The following is a 20,353-nucleotide window of genomic DNA, read 5'->3' as shown; positions in this document are numbered from 1 at the left end:
CCGCTTATTCCTAATTAGGGTCACGGGGGTCTGCTGGAGTCTATCCCAGTGCACACTGGATGAAAGGCAGGGGTACACCCTGGACAGGTCACCAGTCCATCACAGGGCCACACATATAGACAGACAACCACACACACTCACACTATGGGCAATTTAGAATTACCAATCAACCTGATGTTTTTGGACTGTGGGAGGAAACTGGAGTACCCGGAGTAAACCCATGCAGGCACGGGGAGAACATGCAAACTCCACACAGAAAGGCCGCTGCCTGTTCGAACCTGGGATTCCAAACCCAGGATCTTCTTGCTATGAGGCAACAGTGCTAACCACTAAGCCACCATGCTGCCCCCTTTGTTTAGTACTTCAGAAAATAGAATTTGCTACAAAGCAGAAAGGACAGAAATCCGGATGTCGATTTAAATCCTTAATGAACAAACCAGTGTCTTGTCTTAAGACTGCTGATTGATTGACTGCTTAAACACACTATACTGTAAATGCTATAATGTAAGTGATTACGGGAACTGCCTTGTTTAATGGATGTTCCACAATGTTAAATATAACTATAAAAGAATCATTAGTAGAACATTATTTCAGTATTAGAGGAAGAAAACATTTCATGTTATGCTGTTATAGAAAAATAATTATTGATTTTCTCCCTATATCAATACACCATGTTGGTTTTTAATTCTTATTCATTTGTCAAAAACCCTGTATGGTTTAAAGTATGTGGACACCTGACCATCACACTCATATTTCAGTCTTCTCCGAACTGCTGGAAAGAAATATATATATATATATATATATATATATATATATATATATATATATATATATATATATATATATAGAGTGTCTTGGCATGCTGTACTATAACAATATCTTTTCACTGGAACTAAGAGGCTCAAACCTGTTCCAGCATGGCAGTGCCCTGGTACACAAAACAAGCTCCATGATGACAAGTTTAGAGTGGAAGAACTTGAGTGTCCTGCACAGAACCCTGACCTCAACCCTCTGAAATGAACTGGAACACTGACTGCACCTCAGACCCCCCTCACTTCACTAACACTCTGAGTACAAATCCTCACAGCCACATCTAGTGGAAAGCCTTTCCAGACATGTGGAGGTTATAATAACAGCAAAGATGGAACTAAATCAGGAATGGGATATTCAACAAGAACATATGGGTGTGATGGTCAGGTGTCCACATACTTTTGGCTATATAGTGCAGAAAGCTTTTTATTTCATGAACCTGAAAGTATCTTTGCTTGACAGATTTTCTAAAGCTGCTTACAGATGAACAGAGGAGCAGATGAAAAAAAAAGCATACACGAGTACTGTTCCTCGTTCGGGGAAATATTGTTTAGAACCCTTATTAATTTATTAGAACCAATTTCAAAACTTGAAACTTATCTTTTCTCAAAATTGATCTGTTTAGAAATAACGTGGCACAGTCTGTTACTGCTGCATCATATTTTTTGCTTACATCATTATCTATATACCTGTATTGCATATTGTTAACAGCAGACCAATAACTGTATATGGAGACAAACAGAAACTTTAGTGCACTTCAGTAATAAATGTAGAGTTAGTAAAAAATTGCAGTATAATACAAAAAAGTTTTTCAGAAACGCCACTGAAAGTGCTTTGTCAGCTCTGGTCCTGTTGGTGTATTGTCTGTACTTGTAATGTGTTTAAAGTGGACGTATATGAGGCGAAGTTGCAAAATCGAAACATCTCTGAACCATAACGTTCATTGCAGTGCTAAAGGATTTTAGTCGTGGACAGAATATGATTGAATATGCGATTTTCTGTTTCAATTCTAATCGCTTTTAAGTGCTTAACAATGCCATTAACATTCCTTTAAATGGCAAGAAAATAAACCAGGGAAAATCTACCAGGTAGAGGTTGTGATTTTTATCCTAGTGTCTAAATAATTTATCTCACACTCTCATACATTGTGAGGGATGATTTTATAAGAGTCATAGATCATTTTTTATTATTAAACCTCATTTCTTAATTTTGATTAATCTTTGCTTTTTTTTCTTTTCCTACATCAGACCCTGGGGTAAGTTATGAGCAGTGATATGAACATTGTTGTCATTGTTCTCTCTGCGTGTGTGTGTGTGTGTGTGACCCATGTGCTCATATAGAGCAGTGTTTACTTTTACAAGATGAACTCCCACCTCTAAGCCAAGTGCTTGTTTCACCACACTGGGAAACATGAACCTTTGTGGTCACCATCATTTGTCTTTATTTATGTGCTCTCTAGACTGCAGGGGGGCAGCACACACACATACACACACACACACATACACACACACACACCCCACACACACAGTATACATCCATTATGTGTATTTTTTTCACATCACGTGTCAAATCAGCCATCTTTCCAAACTGAAGGCAAGCACTAACTTCTCTTGTCCACATACACAAACTCACAGACCATCGCTGTGATTGACAGGAGAGAGAGCTTCTCCATCCCACACTCTGAGAGCATTGAAAATTTCACCTTTGGATACAAATGACTGTGCTGTTGTCAGGATTTAAACATATGTTAGCCGATGACAGGGTTAATGAAGAGCCTTAACCTTAACTTACATGAGTCTTATGAATTCATGCGTGATGAATGACCACTTTGAGTCCACATTAGTATGTTTGTTTGTCAGTCTGGTGCTTGTGTTGACCTGGCAGTTAGCTAGCTGAAAAATTAAGTTAGCTAATGTTTTTAGTTTAAGATATGGCTGTTGACTGTGGGAGAATTTCCTATTTATATTGTGTTATATTATATTTATTTAGATCTGCAAATACACCATTTAAAATGTCATTAGTAAAATGTATCTACAGATCAGAGAGCTCCCATGTAGCTGTAATGAAGGAACACACTGGGAACTGCCAAATTCCACTCCACACACACACACACACACACACAGACATTCTGTTATCAGACTGGGTTTCTGCAGTCTCATATGTGATAAGTGGCTGCTTTGCTGTCTCTATCCCTCCAGCACAGACATGGTGGGCTTTCTAAATCCTGCAGTGATAGTTTGGGATTCCTGCTGTTATCATTGAGCACTAACATCAGGAGCCACATGGAAACGAATGACATGCCAGCATGGCAGATATTAGGATTGGAACCTGCTGTTACACCACTAACAAATTAACTCAAGCTAAAACAAACACGGAAAATAAAATAGCTATAAATAAATATATCAAAAGCAGAATATAGAATAAAACACACTCAGCAGAGCCACGATTCTCACTGAGGGGTTTCAGGGATCTCTAGGGGTCACTGAAACATAGCTAACAATTCCAGGATTTTAAAAATTTTATTACGTTGGTGGAAATTACGATCCATCATTATCATATTCATTATATTTTATTGTTGAGTTTTTATTTTTAGTAGCATTTTTAACTGGACAGTCAAAATAAAAAAACAAACAGCATTAACCCTGTAACAAGCAAGCTTCAGAATTTGGGCAAAATTGCGTTCTTTGAGGAAAAAGTTTAGGAATAAACAGCTCTATGGCTCTAACTACATGGTCAAGTACATCAAATTATTGGGAGCATTTAATTAATGTGCCTTAAATGTGAATAGTTGGATTTCATTAACAAAATTCATTTGTACTTCGGTCATTTCATTTCTGTTTGTTTAATGTTTGTTTGTTCATTCACTTACTTTACAGTTAAAAGAATAAAAAGACACAAAATAAATGATGTTCATACAGTAGGTCTAGACTAACGGACAAAATAGATGTGTATGAAGAAGCCAAATCAACGCAGACCAGACCCATAAAACCGACCAGTAATGTCTTTTATGGACCAAACAATGTCTTTTATGGGCCTGTTTATGTTTAGTTCATCTTTACTTCTTTATAGTCACAAAGCAGCTTTACAGAAATCATGAGTAGGCAAAGGCAAATAATAAAAAAAAAACTCCCTGAGAAGACGTGAGGAATAACCCTTGAAACGAACCAGCCATAAAAGGAAACCCATCCTCTTCTAGGTGGCAACAGATAACGGGTTTAGAAATCATTACAATGGAGTTGAAATATCAAATTTTATTTGTCACATAGACAATCATACACAGTACACCATGTAGTGAAATGCTTTTTTATGACTGTCCTTCATATAAAAATAGAGCCAATTAACACTAGAGGTAAAAATGTGACATGAATAAAAAAGAATAAAATAACATGCATATATGGCATAAAGGGAAAATATGGTGAAAATTTGCAATAGAAAAATAAATATATAAAAAATAGAGAAGGTACAGTATTATCTGAATATGGTCACTGGATCTGAATATGGTACATTGATGTGTATGAATATGAACATTACATATATTATATAAACGTTATATATATTGGTAAGGTGCAAAAATGTGCAAGTAGTGCAAATTATGCTAATGTACATTTGTCCAGCTGTGGTAGTGTGTGTCATGGCAATGTCCAGAAAAAGTTCCAGGCTCTAGGTGTTCTCCTGATTGAGGGCCTGAATGGCCTGAGGGAAGAAGCTCCTCCTCATCCTGTCTGTGTTCGCCTAGAGGTGCGGAAGCTCTTCTCTGACTGCAACAGAGAAAAGAGTCCATTGCCGTCACATCAGTGAGCTGACACAACTGTGTCGTCAGTAGTCTGGTGGAGTTGGAAGTGGCCACATAGACATATGTGTAGAATGAGTACAGCAGAGGGCTCAGAACACAACCTTAGGGGGCTCCAGTGATGAGGACGAGAGAGGATGAGACATATACAAGTGTAGTATGTTGAAAAGATCAGTTCAGTATAAGAATGTTGTTTATGATTATAGCAGGAATAAGTCTATAATATCCAGGTGAGCTTATATAAAACACAGAAGCACAAGGGGGTCTGGGCAGGATTTGTTTTTCAGAAGCAAATCATTGTGGTATTCATGTGGGACCATCCGCAGCAGCAGAAGGTGAATCACAAACAGAAGTAGAGCATAAAGATGAATCAGACAGCAGAAGAAGTGTGTCAGGATCTGGCATCAACCTCACATCATGCAGCAGGGGTGCACACACAACTCGACAGAGAGGGAACAGATTATTAAGTATGCTCTTTCATTCATCTTCAGTAAACACTTTATCCTGGTCAGGGTCACGGTGCATCCGAGAAAGTTCAGGCACAAGGCGGGGGAATTGTGTACCATACAATACACGGTTATAGAAGGGAAATGATTTATAAACCCTGTATCCGGTATCACTCAGATGGGGAAGGGTTCCTGTTTGAATCTGTTTCCTCTCAAGGAATTTCATCATCCCAAGGAGTTGCTTCTGTCACCTCTGACTTGCTCATTACTAAAACCTATTTAAACATTTTAATTGTATATCTTGAATAGTTTCCTGATGATATAATATATATATATATAATATCAAATTTAACAAATTGAATTGAATTGGGATCAATTGAATTCCCTGCTTCATCACTAACCACAGAGTCACTCTGCTGCCCTTGGCATGCTCTTTAATAATAAAAGCTATTTAACTTAATTAACAATTAAATATAGGTCATAGAGCCAAGACTTAAAGGCTAAGACTGTTTCTTGAACAATAACAGGAAGGTCTGTAGTTTAAAAGCCGGCCATGCTGGGTCAATATCCATCTTGTCCTCTCCTTAAGTTTGGCTGATGGGAAGTGTGACAACATATAACATCATTAAAAGTGGTATAAAGCCAGGAAGTGAAGCGTTAAAAGGCAACTTTGAGCTGCTCCACACTTTGAGCTTCTATATAACACTAATGACTCCACTTACACCAATTACAACCGGATAATCAGCAGTCTGTGCTGGCTAAAGGAGAAAATACACTCCACACGCCCACTGCTCTCATTAGCGTAGCACGCTTCAGCTTTAATCCACTCATATTAATAGCAGCCAAATTCAGCGCTATAAGATTTATATATTCTGTATAAAGTCTTCTATAGTGGTTTTTGGTTCACTGTGATGTTCTATTTAAAGATGCACCTCTCCTTTCCTCTCATCTCATTTTTCCCACTTTTGTTCATTTCTCTCTATTTCTCTTTTCCTTGCTGCATTTTGTATACATTTTACTCAGTTCTTCCCATCTTCTCTTCTATTCTCATCTCCTCTTATCTTTTTTCTCGTCCTCCTTTCTTCTTTTCACCAATGTTCCTTGCCCTCTTCTATGCATTCATTTTTGATCATGTTTTACTCATTCTTTTCATTTTACCCCTTTCTCTCGTTCCACATATCTCCTCTCTTCTTTTCTAGCACTTCATATTCCTTGTTTATTATTCATGTCTCTTCTCTCCTAGCTTTCCTGCTTTCTTATAATTTCTTCTTTTCTTTTTCCCCTTTCCACTCCTCTCCTTCTATTCTATTTTCTTCTCCTCTCCTCTGTAAGCTAAAGATTAAGTGATCAATCATCACACAAGTTCACTGACATGAGAATATCTATGCTGTGTGCTCTCTCTCTCTCTCTCTCTCTCTCTCTCTCTCTCATTCATTCTCTCTCTCTCTCTATTACAGCAGGGCTAATAAATAAATGAAACAAAACCAGAGTTCAGGATGTTGTGAAACAAGATAAGAGTGCTCTAAAGCAGAGATGACTGCACACTGAGCTCACCAAAAACATCTCATACACGAGCAAAGATCTGATATATTGAGTTCTACGCTTTCTAATATTGTTGATATCAGTAAAGGCATGAGCTCGAGTGGTTACAAAAGGAATAGATGATTCCATTTGCATTTCCAAGTAACTTTCTATTCTGTGGAAATTTATTTAGATCCTTAGATCAGCTTCAGTGCTGGGATTTCTTTTGTTCAAAAGAAGGAATCTATATGTCTATTTATAATTTAAAAAAAAGCTTTAACCATTAAGTATTTATTGTATTTTCACTGACTGACCACCTGACAGACTGACCACCTGACTGACCACCTGACTAACTGAACTAACTGACTGACCACCTGACTGACAGACTGACCAACTGACTAACTGGACTACCTGACTGAGCACTTGAATGACAGAATGACCAACTGACTGTCTGACAGACTGACCACCTAAATGACAGACTGACCACCTGACTGACAGACTGACCACCTGACTGACAGACTGACCACCTGACTGACTCACTGACTGACCACCTGAATGACAGACTGACCACCTGACTGACTGACTGACAGACTGACCACCTGACTGACTGACAGACTGACCACCTGATTGACAGACTGACCACCTGACTGACTGACCACCTGCCTGACAGATCACTGTTTCTGAATGAATAGGCATGGAAGACATTGAGGATATACTGTACCTACATCGATTTGTGATATACATTAGCGAGCCACTTACATATACATAATAAGAACATCTGTACACTTGTATTTTCCTACAATTATCTAATCAGCCAATCATCTGGAAGAAGCACAATGAATAAAATCATACAGATATGATTTTCACAGCAAACATGGGAGAAAAATGTAATCTTTGGCCTTAATTCAGAACAAAATGGCTGGTTCAAGCCGACAGATAGCCTAGAGTGACCTCAAGTCAACAGACTATTACTGAAATATACAACTGTCTAGAGAATACACAGATTCTGACCTATCATTATTACTGTTTACACTGTATATGGCTGATTTTGTATTGTTTTATTAGGCTGGACATATAACATCTGTGTAAAAGAGACATTTCTTATTTCTCATCCTATAACTTTGGCACTGTGCTGAGTGTGACAAGATGAAATACCTGTAAGAGCAAATCGCTGGAGCAACTTTAGAATGGACCTTCATAAAAGCTACGAAAGAAAAGAAGAGACCAAGAAGAATTTAATCTTGTTAAATAGAGCTTACTCTTTAAAATGGGTTTCCCTCAAGGGTTCCAGCAATAATTTAATTAAGCACATAGGTGTTTTTTTTTCTTTCTTTCTTTCCTTCCTTCTTTTTTTTTACATCTTAGGAAAGACGATGGGACAATGTCAAGGAAATTAGATTTGTCATGCACTCCAGTGTAATTAATTTATATTTTGATTTCATGAATTAGAAACCACCAGGAAATCCTGTGTCTCACTAGTGTCAAACAGGACCTAGAACAATTTAATCAAAGCTCAGTCAAGTAAGAGGCATCATGCAAATTCAGGAAAGCGTTCTTTCCATATTAATCAGTAAAACCAAATATACTTTCCACACTGAACCTCCACTTTGTTGTTCACTCAGATAACTACTATAAATAGATTTGTCACTATATGATAAAATGAGTGACAAAGGTGAGTCTTTAATAATATCATAAACGAAAACATGGGCATGTTTTTGAGTCCACATATGGAAATGTTAGAGTCTCTAAAAGGCCGTGCCTTGAAGATGAGAATTGGGGTATCTTTGAGTATGCAGAAGTCTTAAATATACAAAACTTTCATTTGCCACATACACAGTTATATACAGTATACAACCCGGCCACCCCTTCTAGACTATGCATATAAATAAACTAAATTTAAGAACTAAGTAAAATGAAGAATAAGTAAGGAAAATAAGAAATAAGAAGAGTTAATAGAATGTGATGTGCAGTATGTTATGCGTTACGTGGCTGATGCTAGCTCAAGTGGTTAAGGCTCTGGGTCATTGACCAGACGATCTGGGTTCAAGCCCCAGCACCCTCAAGCTGCTGCTGTTGGGCCCTTGAGCAAAGTTCCCAACCCACCTTGCTCCAGGGGTTCTGCATCATGGCTGACCCTGCGCTCTGACCACAACCTCCAAGGGTGGGATATGTGAAGAAAGAATTTCACTGTTCAGTAATGTACTGTATATGTGACAAATTAAGACAATTTAACTTACATGTAGTAGCATGATATGGGATTATGTTACATGCAGTAATGGTTCAGATTGTGCAGGTGAGTTGCATGTTGTAACAGTAAACAACAAGGTAATTAGTATATGAGTGGTAATAAGTACATGTTTGGCATACACTGGCATTTATTCCATTATTATTATTATTATTATACAATAATATACAAGTATACAATTATTACAACAATTTTGATTACTAAAGTCTGATTTATTATTATGATTTTATAATCATTTTGTATAATCTTTCAGGCTAAGACTAACTAGCTGGCTCATATAAACTAAGATCATCTGGCTAAGATAAATATAAAGTAAATGATGTGTATCAGCCACAAGTCAGAAAGAGCAAAATTGGAAATCACAGCAATATTAGTCAATTGTGAGCATCTGTAAGCTCATGTACACAGAGGAGAGCAGACAACACTGTTATCCAGAAGTGTTAAGTAGTTCTAGAAGATGCAGTTGGCTGGATTCATGTGACTCACAGAAAACACATGTTAGCCTTCACGTGTCTGGGTGAGAAGCTGTTGTATAATAGGGGAGAGTTAGCTGGTGAGTGAGAGAGAAAGAGAGAGAAATAGAGACAGATATGGGCGTAAAGGCATTTAATCTGGTGTTGGTAAAAAAAAAATTTAAGTCAAGTGGTTTACATGCTGGCTGACTCACAACACACCACTCTGAAATGTATTACTAAAATGTAGAAGAGAGTGGACACTGATCGCCACCCACTTGAACTGAAGAAGCTGTTAGACATTCAGCGATCTTGCAGAGAAATTGCTCTGTGTACCATGATCCCGCTGACTCCTCAGTGATGTTGCAACAATTTCGCTCAAGAGCATCAATTTGGGCCTGAAGACCACATGTCAAACCTAAAGACAATGTTTTTCTGCTGCCTTGTAGCCAAAGATATGACAGAAAAATGGAATAGAACAAAATACACTCTTAAAATAGCTGAGTTAAAAATAATCCAGCTTTTGTCCCAATACTGGGGAAACCCAATACGGATTTATAACCCAAATCCAGTTTTTACCTGAAGTAAACTTTCAGATGCTTCATCGTAACCTGACAGATGTGAAATGCTCTAAAAACACTGACTACCTCATCATTTATCCATAAGCACCTTCTGGAATGAGTCTATGTTTAAATAAAAAATAAAGCTAGACTTGATCTATCTGGATTGTCCAAAACTACCGTACAGCCAATAAACTGGACCCTCGCTCTCGTACCAGCTGTTCACAAGGAACACGGACGATATTTCAATCATGTCATTGTCTGGAAACTTGCATTATTATATAAGATAACTTTACAGCAAGGTACATTTAGTGTAAGTTTGCTAAATATAAATAGCTAGCAAAATCATAGATCTATAAAATAAAAATATTAGACCTGGTAAAATCACTGGAATACCAAAATATATATTTGATTATATGGATATATTCTCTATCTATCTATCTATCTATCTATCTATCTATCTATCTATCTATCTATCTATCTATCTATCTATCTATCTATCTATCTATCTATTCTTATTATGAAACAGTAGAAATTATTTTCTTATAGATTTTTTTAGGTGAGTGTGTGGTGCTTTAGGAATGAACCTTACATGTAACATTTGAGTAAAGAAGAAAACTAAAGAAGCAAACTTTGTCATTGCTTGTATGATACATGATTGATCAGAAGTAACCTTCAGAAAGATGTCTAAATATTTCAAACGGCCCTAAAAAAGCATTAAGGTCATATACATACTCTGTTGCATTGCCTGATTTAAGGCACTGCTCTTTCAGCCCCTTTTTTTATTTTCTATTTTTACTCTTTCAGTAACTTTTGTAAAGAAGCTCAATCCTCAGAGATGTGACCTAGTTCTGTTTAAAACTACTGCCAATAAACTAAAGTCACCAGCTTAAACGCTATAAAAAAGTAGCTCTTTCAACAGTGTCCTAATCAGTCAATAACATTAAATGTCTCTTGAGACTTGAACGCTCAATAAGTTTCCAAATTAAACTTCTCAAGGCTTGAGATTTTACATGACCTTAAACTACTATGTTGACTATCCAAGTCATTATTCTGGCACTACTTATCTGAATAATTCACATAACTGGTTTATCCAAGGCAGTATTTTGGTCACTTCCGTTTCTCTCTTTCCTTTTATTCCACCTTAATTAAAATGACTACTAAACTCTATGGCCATTAGTACGAGGACATCTGATCATGAAATCTGTCTGTGGGTCTTCCCCAACATGTGGATGAAGTCAGCCTTCCATTTCTGGAATGATTGTCTGCTTTCACAGAATTGTAGAAGCATACAGAATGTCTTTGTATTCTGTAGCATGACAATTTCCCTTCACTGGAACTAAGAGGCTCAATCCTTTTCCAGCTTGATAATGCCCCTGTGTCCACAAAATGAACTCCATGAAGACATGGTTCAAGTGAAGGTTGAAATCTAAAGCCCTAAGTGTGCACACAGCACTGACCTCAAAACCCACAGAACACCTTTGGGATGAACTGGAGCGCTAACGGCACCCAGGACTCCTTGCTTGACATCAGTTCTTGACCTCAATACTCTTGTGGCTGAATGAACATAAATCCCAATAACCACGCTCCACAATCTAGTGGAAAAGAATGGAGTTTCAGAAATCTGGAATGAGATGCTTAAAAAAAAGTGCAGCTCAGCATATAATTTTGTTATACAACGATCAGGCATAACATTATGAACACTGACCGGTGAAGTGAATAAGACTGATTATCTCCTCATCATGGCACCTGTTAGTGGGTGGGATATATTAGGCAGCAAGTGAACATTTTGTCCTCAAAGCTGATGTGTTAGAAGCAGGAAAAATGGGCAAGTGTAAGGATTTGAGCGAGTATGACAAGGGCCAAATTGTGATGGCTAGACCACTGGATCAGAGCATCTCCAAAACTGCAGCTCTTGTGGGGTGTTCCCGGTCTGCAGTGGTCAGTATCTATCAAAAGTATCCTTTAAGTCCGCAACTTACAGGACTTAAACGATCTGCTGCTAACATCTTGGTGCCAGATACCACAGCACACCTTCAGGGATCTAGTGGAGTCCATGCCTCAACAGGCAGCAAAAAGGGGACCAACACAATATTAGGCAAGTGGTCATAATGTTATGCCTGATCGGTGTATAGTGTATTGCAAATTACTCAAAAATGAGGGGAAAAAAACAAAAGGCATAATGTTACATGGTTCTGTGATTTAGTGGAGGACTGCCAGGTGGGTTTCCTCTCAAGACTGTCTGAAATATTTCTGCTTGCTCATTTTCCTTTCCTTATAGCAATGCCAAAATGTCACCCCAACCACGATCCCATGATGTTAGCATATAAAAAATCCCTGCAAGTCATTTTTGTCTTCTGGCCATTCTTGTTAACAGATCTATTTCTCTTCTTTCTGTTCTACTGCCTTTCATTTTTGGAAATGCATTACTAAAGAGACATTGATATCAAGCCTAGGGCTTCGGTGTCTGTCATTTCAGCTAGTATGCCTATCCTTTTAACAAGTCACATCTTCAGTGCACTCTTAGATGTTCAAAATGCCTTTAATGAAATTGGTGCATTGTGGAACAGCTCGGTCACTCGCTTGGGCAGATGTTCTAGACTGCTTTCATGTCAAGCTACCAGCACTCTCCGCCAAAGTGGACTTCAAGCGCAGAGAATGAGATGCAGCCACTGCTAGCGCATCATCATCTGTCTCTGTATGTGAAGTGGCTGTACTAGGCTTTCCTGAACTCTGTACTTCATTGCACTGATGCACTGCCACTAACAAGTCTGGTATTTAGTCCTTGTCCTTTTACATGGTAAATGCACTTGCTCTTTGTCTTCCATATCCAGATCAGATGAGTATTCTGCCAATTTCTGTACCTTCTGCTACAAGCCCCCCCCAAGCAATATTTCCAGAGCCAGCAAGGCACATTTTGTGTTACTCTTATGGCATTATGCTGCAGTTAAAGGCAAAACTCTGTAAGTGCTGTTCAGGTCTCAGAACAATTTAGGCATTGATAATGTCCATTATCTAACTCTATAGAGCCTGTGCAGAACAAACAAACTCTTTTCTGAGAAACACATTAGGGTGCAATTATTATTATCAAGAATCAAAGGAGGGCTAGACTCAGCATAAAAAAAATCTACTTTCATTCAACTCCTCAAAAAGATAATAATGGGAAAGAGGATGAGTAGGGACAAGGTTATTGCTTTGCTATTGGTACTCAGAACAGAAGACAGCATATGGGAATATCCATCTAGTTGAATACACCTCTGATGGAACAAATAAACAGATCATAATTATTCATTTGGCTGACGAATTTATGAAAACATAATACACATTTTATATTGACAGAATTTGACAGCTCTTAGACATCCTCTATAAGTTATTAGCAAACAACCTTTCAGTTCTCTTCTTAATATGCCAAGACTTGTCCAATTTCTAGCGACTGCACCTACGCAGACGCATCAGAAATAGATTAAAATGCAGTATTCTTACAACCTTTCAAACCCAAACCATTGACTTGATCTTGCATGTATTTCTTCATATTGAGTCACTTCACTTTCTTACTCGGTGTCTGACACATAAAAGTAAAGCAACAAACAAAAGAGTCACTTCCTGAGCATAGAGATCTTGACCTTTTTCATCCAAACCCTGTCAACTTTGAAGATTACTGTAGAAAAGAAAAAAATCAAACAGATTTCATCATGGCTGTGGCACTTTCCCCGGTCATGGTGGTTTAACTTGTGCAGTGCAATAGTATGACATATTGTGTGTATGAATGTGTGCAAGATTCTTTTCAGAATCCTTGGCTACACGTGAACGACCATATTGTGTGCATTAAATCAAATCGCTAAGCATATAATATAGTGTTTAGAGAGTTTCTGGTTCTATAGAGTTCAGTAGAGTCCTGAGATCAGGTTACTGTATATGACTGGTGTAGCATGTCCTCTCTGTGTCTGCATGTCTCTCCTAAAGGTTCTCAGGTTACAGGTTACCAACAAGAATTTAATGTGATTTAAAAAGGGTATAAATCCCAGTAATATCATGGGGAGGTTTCCAACATTAGCGAACAGATTAATAAAACCACCAAGGTCTCTTCCCAAGGGAGGGAAAATTATCACACTTCATTAATTAGATCTCATGCAAACATTGGATGTTAAGATGAAGGTGTTTTTATGTCCCTGTGCACTGAGTTGAGCTAGCAACATCAAGGTCATGTTGCCTAGAAAACACTTGTGTTCCAATAATGCTGTAGCTTACAACTAGAAAGGAGTGTATTTGTCTCATCTGCAATAAGGATAAAAGCTTCACTTTTTTTCCCCCTTATGAATTATGCTGCCATGGACCATGTCTGCTAAGTGCTCCAGAATTTTGTATCATGTCAGCTAAGTGCTCAGGTTTATCTTGGATTCAGAGTTCCTTTTCTTAATTTACTGTTTCTACTGTTTGAGTCTCTTTCAGAATTAATCTGGTGCAGTGTCCAGGCAAACACGGCACTTAGATGGTGTTCTGACATTTTCCAGGTTGAATATACTGTCGCTGGGCCACTCGAGAGGGAAAAGTGTTACAACAGTAAGCAGAGCTGGTATTGATAGTATTAAGGCCATGAGTTATCCGAATGCTATAGGATATAGCCAGTGAGGTGCTGGAAATGGATTCCTCTCCAGAAGAGGGACATTTAATGGGCCAATCAGGTTTTCACTAGGGCCAGTACCCCTGTGGCCCCACCCCTATGTGCACACCTGTGCATGTGCATTAAGATGCATTGCATATATTACCTGCATTTTGTTCAGACTAATGTTATAAATAATTTGCTCCCTGGACGTTTCTGATCCATCCTGATGGTTCTCATATCTTAGAAATCATTCGCTGCTGCTGAAGATGTCACCACATGGACAGTTTTAAAGGAGATTATAGTAGAAACCATAAATATGGCTTTGGATTGCAAACAGTTTTGCACTAAAGTCTCCATCAGTGAATAACTTCAACAAGAGAGACTTCATGTTAAAGCTAGAATGAATTTCCTGGTTACATAATTCCTTTTTTTGACCATATAGCCCATTTATAGTTATAGAAGGGAATTGATTTATAATTACAATATCTGGTGTCACCCATTAGAGGCAGAGTAAAAGTAGCAGATTCCCTTTAGAGTCATTTCATGGTTTCTTCCTAACATCATCTCAGGGAGTTTTCCTTTCCACCATCACCTCTGGCTTTCTCATTAGGAATACATTGATTTATACCCTGAATCTATATGTTTTATATATATATATATATATATATATATATATATATATATATACACATATATATATATATATATATATATATATATACACTATATTGCCAAAAGTATTCGCTCACCTGCCTTGACTCACATATGAACTTAAGTGACATCCCATTCCTAATCCATAGGGTTCAATATGATGTCGGTCCACCCTTTGCAGCTATAACAGCTTCAACTCTTCTGGGAAGGCTGTCCACAAGGTTTAGGAGTGTGTTTATGGGAATTTTTGACCATTCTTCCAGAAGCGCATTTGTGAGGTCACACACTGATGTTGGACGAGAAGGCCTGGCTCTCAGTCTCCGCTCTAATTCATCCCAAAGGTGTTCTATCGGGTTGAGGTCAGGACTCTGTGCAGGCCAGTCAAGTTCATCCACACCAGACTCTGTCATCCATGTCTTTATGGACCTTGCTTTGCGCACTGGTGCACAGTCATGTTGGAAGAGGAAGGGGCCAGCTCCAAACTGTTCCCACAAAGTTGGGAGCATGGAATTGTCCAAAATGTCTTGGTATGCTGAAGCATTCAGAGTTCCTTTCACTGGAACTAAGGGGCCAAGCCCAGCTCCTGAAAAACAACCCCACACCATAATCCCCCCTCCACCAAACTTTACACTTGGCACAATGCAGTCTGACAAGTACCGTTCTCCTGGCAACCGCCAAACCCAGACTCGTCCATCAGATTGCCAGATGGAGAAGCGCGATTCGTCACTCCAGAGAACGCGTCTCCACTGCTCTAGAGTCCAGTGGCGGCGTGCTTTACACCACTGCATCCGACGCTTTGCATTGCACTTGGTGATGTATGGCTTGGATGCAGCTGCTCGGCCATGGAAACCCATTCCATGAAGCTCTCTGCGCACTGTTCTTGAGCTAATCTGAAGGCCACATGAAGTTTGGAGGTCTGTAGCGATTGACTCTGCAGAAAGTTGGCGACCTCTTCGCACTATGCGCCTCAGCATCCACTGACCCCGCTCCGTCAGTTTACGTGGCCTACCACTTCGTGGCTGAGTTGCTGTCGTTCCCAAACACTTCCACGTTCTTATAATACAGCTGACAGTTGACTGTGGACTATTTAGGAGCGAGGATATTTCACGACTGGATTTGTTGCACAGGTGGCATCCTATCACACTTCCACGCTGGAATTCACTGAGCTCCTGAGAGCGACCCATTCTTTCACAAATGTTTGTAAAAACAGTCTGCATGCCTAGGTGCTTGATTTTATACACCTGTGGCCATGGAAGTGATTGGAACACCTGATTCTGATTATTTGGATGGGTGAGCGAATACTTTTGGCAATACAGTGTATATATATATATATTTCTGTGAAGCTGCTTTGTGACACTGTTCATTGTTAAAAGCACTATACAAATAAAATTGAATTAAATTGAACCGAATCACACAGTCACTGTTTCTGAAGCAACATTTAGGCTTGTAGAATAAATGAATATATTTGCATAGACATTGGCATTTATTTGACAGTTTTAGTTTGAAACCTTCCCATAAAATTGAATTAAAAAAAGGACCTGGTGTGTTATTCTTCATGTTTTTGTAGATGTTCCAGTTTACATATTACACATTACAAATCCTGTGTGTTTTCACGGTGCCTGATGTTTGTATCTCATCAGAAATTATGTACAAACACGATTCTGCAGATTATCATGCATAGTGTCCTTGCACACAATCTTTTTCACTGCAAACACACTATTACAGGAAAACACTGACCAACAATCAAGCAAATATTATCAAAAACCAAGGACATGTTTTTCCAAATCCAATTTCTGAAGCATTTCTATTCCTCAGATTCATCTGCCCTGTGTGACACTCAGTTATGTGAGTCACAGATTAAGCCTCACATCAGGGAAGAAAATAAGCACAGCTAGTGAGCTGCTTTCACACAATGAAAGTGTGTGTGCTTTGAGTTTAACTGCTAATGAAATTCCCTCTGTGTCCTTTTGTATGGTATTTATATTTACTCAAGCTCACACTGCATGTGCTGCCTTAAATGGAAATTATTTGAAATCACTTTATACCTGATAACATAGCAACAGCTGAGACAATGCAGAGCTGGGTAAATAATCAACACTGAGTCATTCTAAGTGAGTTGTATCTTATGCTTGCGCTGTATGTTTCCTTCTGTCAGCCCCAATGAGCACAATAAAGTAGTATCTTAATAGTAAATATTGACAAGCCTTAAAGTCGGGCTAAAAGTTACCTAGCATTAGAGTAAACAAATTATTTAACAATTTAATTCAATTTAATACAATTTTTTTGGATAGTGCTTTGAACATTGTCACAAAGAAGCTTTACAGAAATATTAAAAAATTCGGAATGAAAATGACAAAGTGTAAAATTTACTAGCTAGCCAGAGGCAACAGTGGCAAGGAAAAACTCCATGAGATGATATGGGGAAGAATCCTTGAGAGGAACCAGACTCAGAAAGGAACTTCATCTTCATCTTGATGATATGGGAGAGTGCGATTATAAATAATGTCCTTTCTATAGCTGTACATAGTCAAGTGGTTTTGTGTAACCAGGAGCTTCTAAGCAATTTAATAAATCAGCATCGTTTCTGAATTCAATTCAGATTTAACACTAATTCCTTCCTGCTGTAGCTATCAAACGTTCAATGATGGAGACCCGAGCGCAAAACCGACTGCCGCAACTGCAGTTAAAAGCATTATAGTACACACGCTAACCATGAACTAGCATCTACATTAAAAAAAAATCACTGCAATCAATTAATAAAAGTCTGATGGTTTCCTTCACTTTAAATAAATTTGGCTGAATGGATTTCATCAAATGTCTGAAGGTTCGATCAAGAGCTCATGTTACTGTCTGTATGAAGTTCTGCATGTTCTGCTCATGCCTGTGTGGGTTTCCTTTGGGTTCTCCAGTTCTCTTTCACTGTCCATAGACTGCCATCGGAGTGACTATTGTAAATTGCCCCAAGGGTCTCTTAGTGTGTGTGTGTGTGTATTTTGGTTGATAATAAAGGAACATTAAATGCATCTATGTGTACCTTTAAAACCCATCATAAATCACATCCAGAAAGCAATGGCAGCAGGCTCAGATTAAATGCCACCAGAACCCAGTAGGGGCTTCTTTTATGGATGGATAATCACCATTACTAGGAACCAGTAGAAATCTCAAATGGTTTCTAATGTTTTTCCCCCCGGAAAGGGCATAATGGCATATGTACAAACCCATAAATCACTGTTCTGATAAATAGCCTAATGACAAAGTAGCAGTAAAGTAAACAATCCAACTCACAAACAAGTGCTTTAGTAAACAGGCTAACTCATAAAGTAGCACAGTAGCATACATGAACATTGTAGCACTAAATTAAACTTGAACTGGTATCCAGAGTCAAATACTTTCATTCAAATACTATCGATAATCACTCATATGCTAATAGATAGATAGATAGATAGATAGATAGATAGATAGATAGATAGATAGATAGATAGATAGATAGATAGATAGATAGATAGATAGAACAGTATGTGAATGAAAAGGTATTTTCCAACAGTATGTGAATGAAAAGGTATCACACCGTTTTTATTCAGCTAAACCTAAGAAGAAGAATTGTGAATCAAGCTTAGAACCCAGGAAATGATTCTCAGGAACACACGTGTACACTGAACGAGATTTCACACGTGTGCAGAGACAGAAGGGTGTAAGCAGAACTACACTGAAAACGGATGGATTCAATCAGGAGAAACACGAATGACAGGACAAGGAGCAGAGAAGCAAGAGCAGGAAAGGAAAAACAAACAATGTCACAACATGAACACAGGCTATGAAAATACTGCAGTTAACTGACATCCTGCTTTTTCTATTTCTGTAAAAATATATAAAAAATACATCCTAAGGTTGGAGAAGTTGAATCATGTCTTTAAGCCTAATATATGCTTGGGTGATTCCATAAGTGGGGACCATCTTGCCCCACTAATGTTACTTGTAGGTAAATAAATTAAAAGTAAAATTAATGAATGAATGAACGAATAGAATAAACAGTTTCATTTCGGAAACTTGCTTTTTAAATGAATTATCCATTAGCATTCATTGAATAGTCCACGTCACGTTCCACAGGAAGTTGCATCATCCAAATTTCCAGAAGAATGTGAGAACCGGAAAAATTCTTTTTTTTTTTCTTTATTGTTAATGATATACTGTAGCAGTACTGAGTGAAGAGATGACTTTGTATGTACCCTGTTACCTTTTACAGAGTGAAAGCAAATGGTTAGAAATGAAATCATTAGAATGGCCTTGACTGAATGAATGCCTTCCTGTCATTAGCATGAATGCTACCACGTTTTGTGTATTTGCAAATTCTATGCTGCGAAATCTGTTCATTTCATTGTTCACTGTTACTCATTTAAGAGCAAAATAAAATCATTTATCACTTGCATGAGATTGAGTGATGAAAATGCTATTTTCAAATTAAGACTCGCTCAGCACTGACCACTGAAAATATTCTTTCTCGTAAGTGTAAAGATCTGTAACAATCCTGAAACCTGGGTATCAACATTGCTTCCAAATCTCTGACTTGTATTAATGATTTAAAGGCATGTTCATGCAAAACAGCCTCTGGGTATCGACTGGGTATTGTTTTGCTGAGGTATGGGAGTGAGAGATTTGTTTGTTTAAATAGCATTTGAATTGCAATGTCATGCCCTCTTTTGCCATGCCATTATTTTTTATTCAGAATGGTCTTCATTCAGAATGATTTTTTTTCCCCGGAAACCATTCACCCAAAGGATCGAGGCCATTGACATTAGCTTTTTGGATTTTTTTGGAGCAGTGACAAAGGAATAATTTTTTATGGTTTTCACGTAAATCAGGTTGGTTTTAATTTCAGTAAAAGCCAATATTCAGGGTTGAAACTAGCTCTGTCTTTTTCCCCTCTGTCTCTCTCTTGCACACTCACTTTCTCTCTTTCTCTCACACACATACAGACAATAATGTGTATCCGAAATAGATCCTGATCTAAACAATCAACTGCCAGCTGCATACAGAGACACATGAAGATTTTTAAGGCGGATCTTAAATTTCACGCTCAAACATCAGTGACAAAATCAAAATAACTTGTGATATCTTGAGTCACATTGACAGTAGATTTTCTGAACCAAGAAAAAGGATCTGCATCCGAACCTCTAGCACGGATTGACTTAACCCACTTTCACACAAGATATAAGGAAGAGACTGTGTTCTGACACCCAGGTGGTGGAATTATCTTCCCTGAGCAGTCTGGCTATCT

Source organism: Hemibagrus wyckioides, linkage group LG25 (genome assembly GCF_019097595.1).
Source record: "Hemibagrus wyckioides isolate EC202008001 linkage group LG25, SWU_Hwy_1.0, whole genome shotgun sequence".
NCBI classification, from domain to species: Eukaryota; Metazoa; Chordata; class Actinopteri; order Siluriformes; family Bagridae; genus Hemibagrus; species Hemibagrus wyckioides.
Note: the sequence above shows the minus strand (reverse complement) of the source record.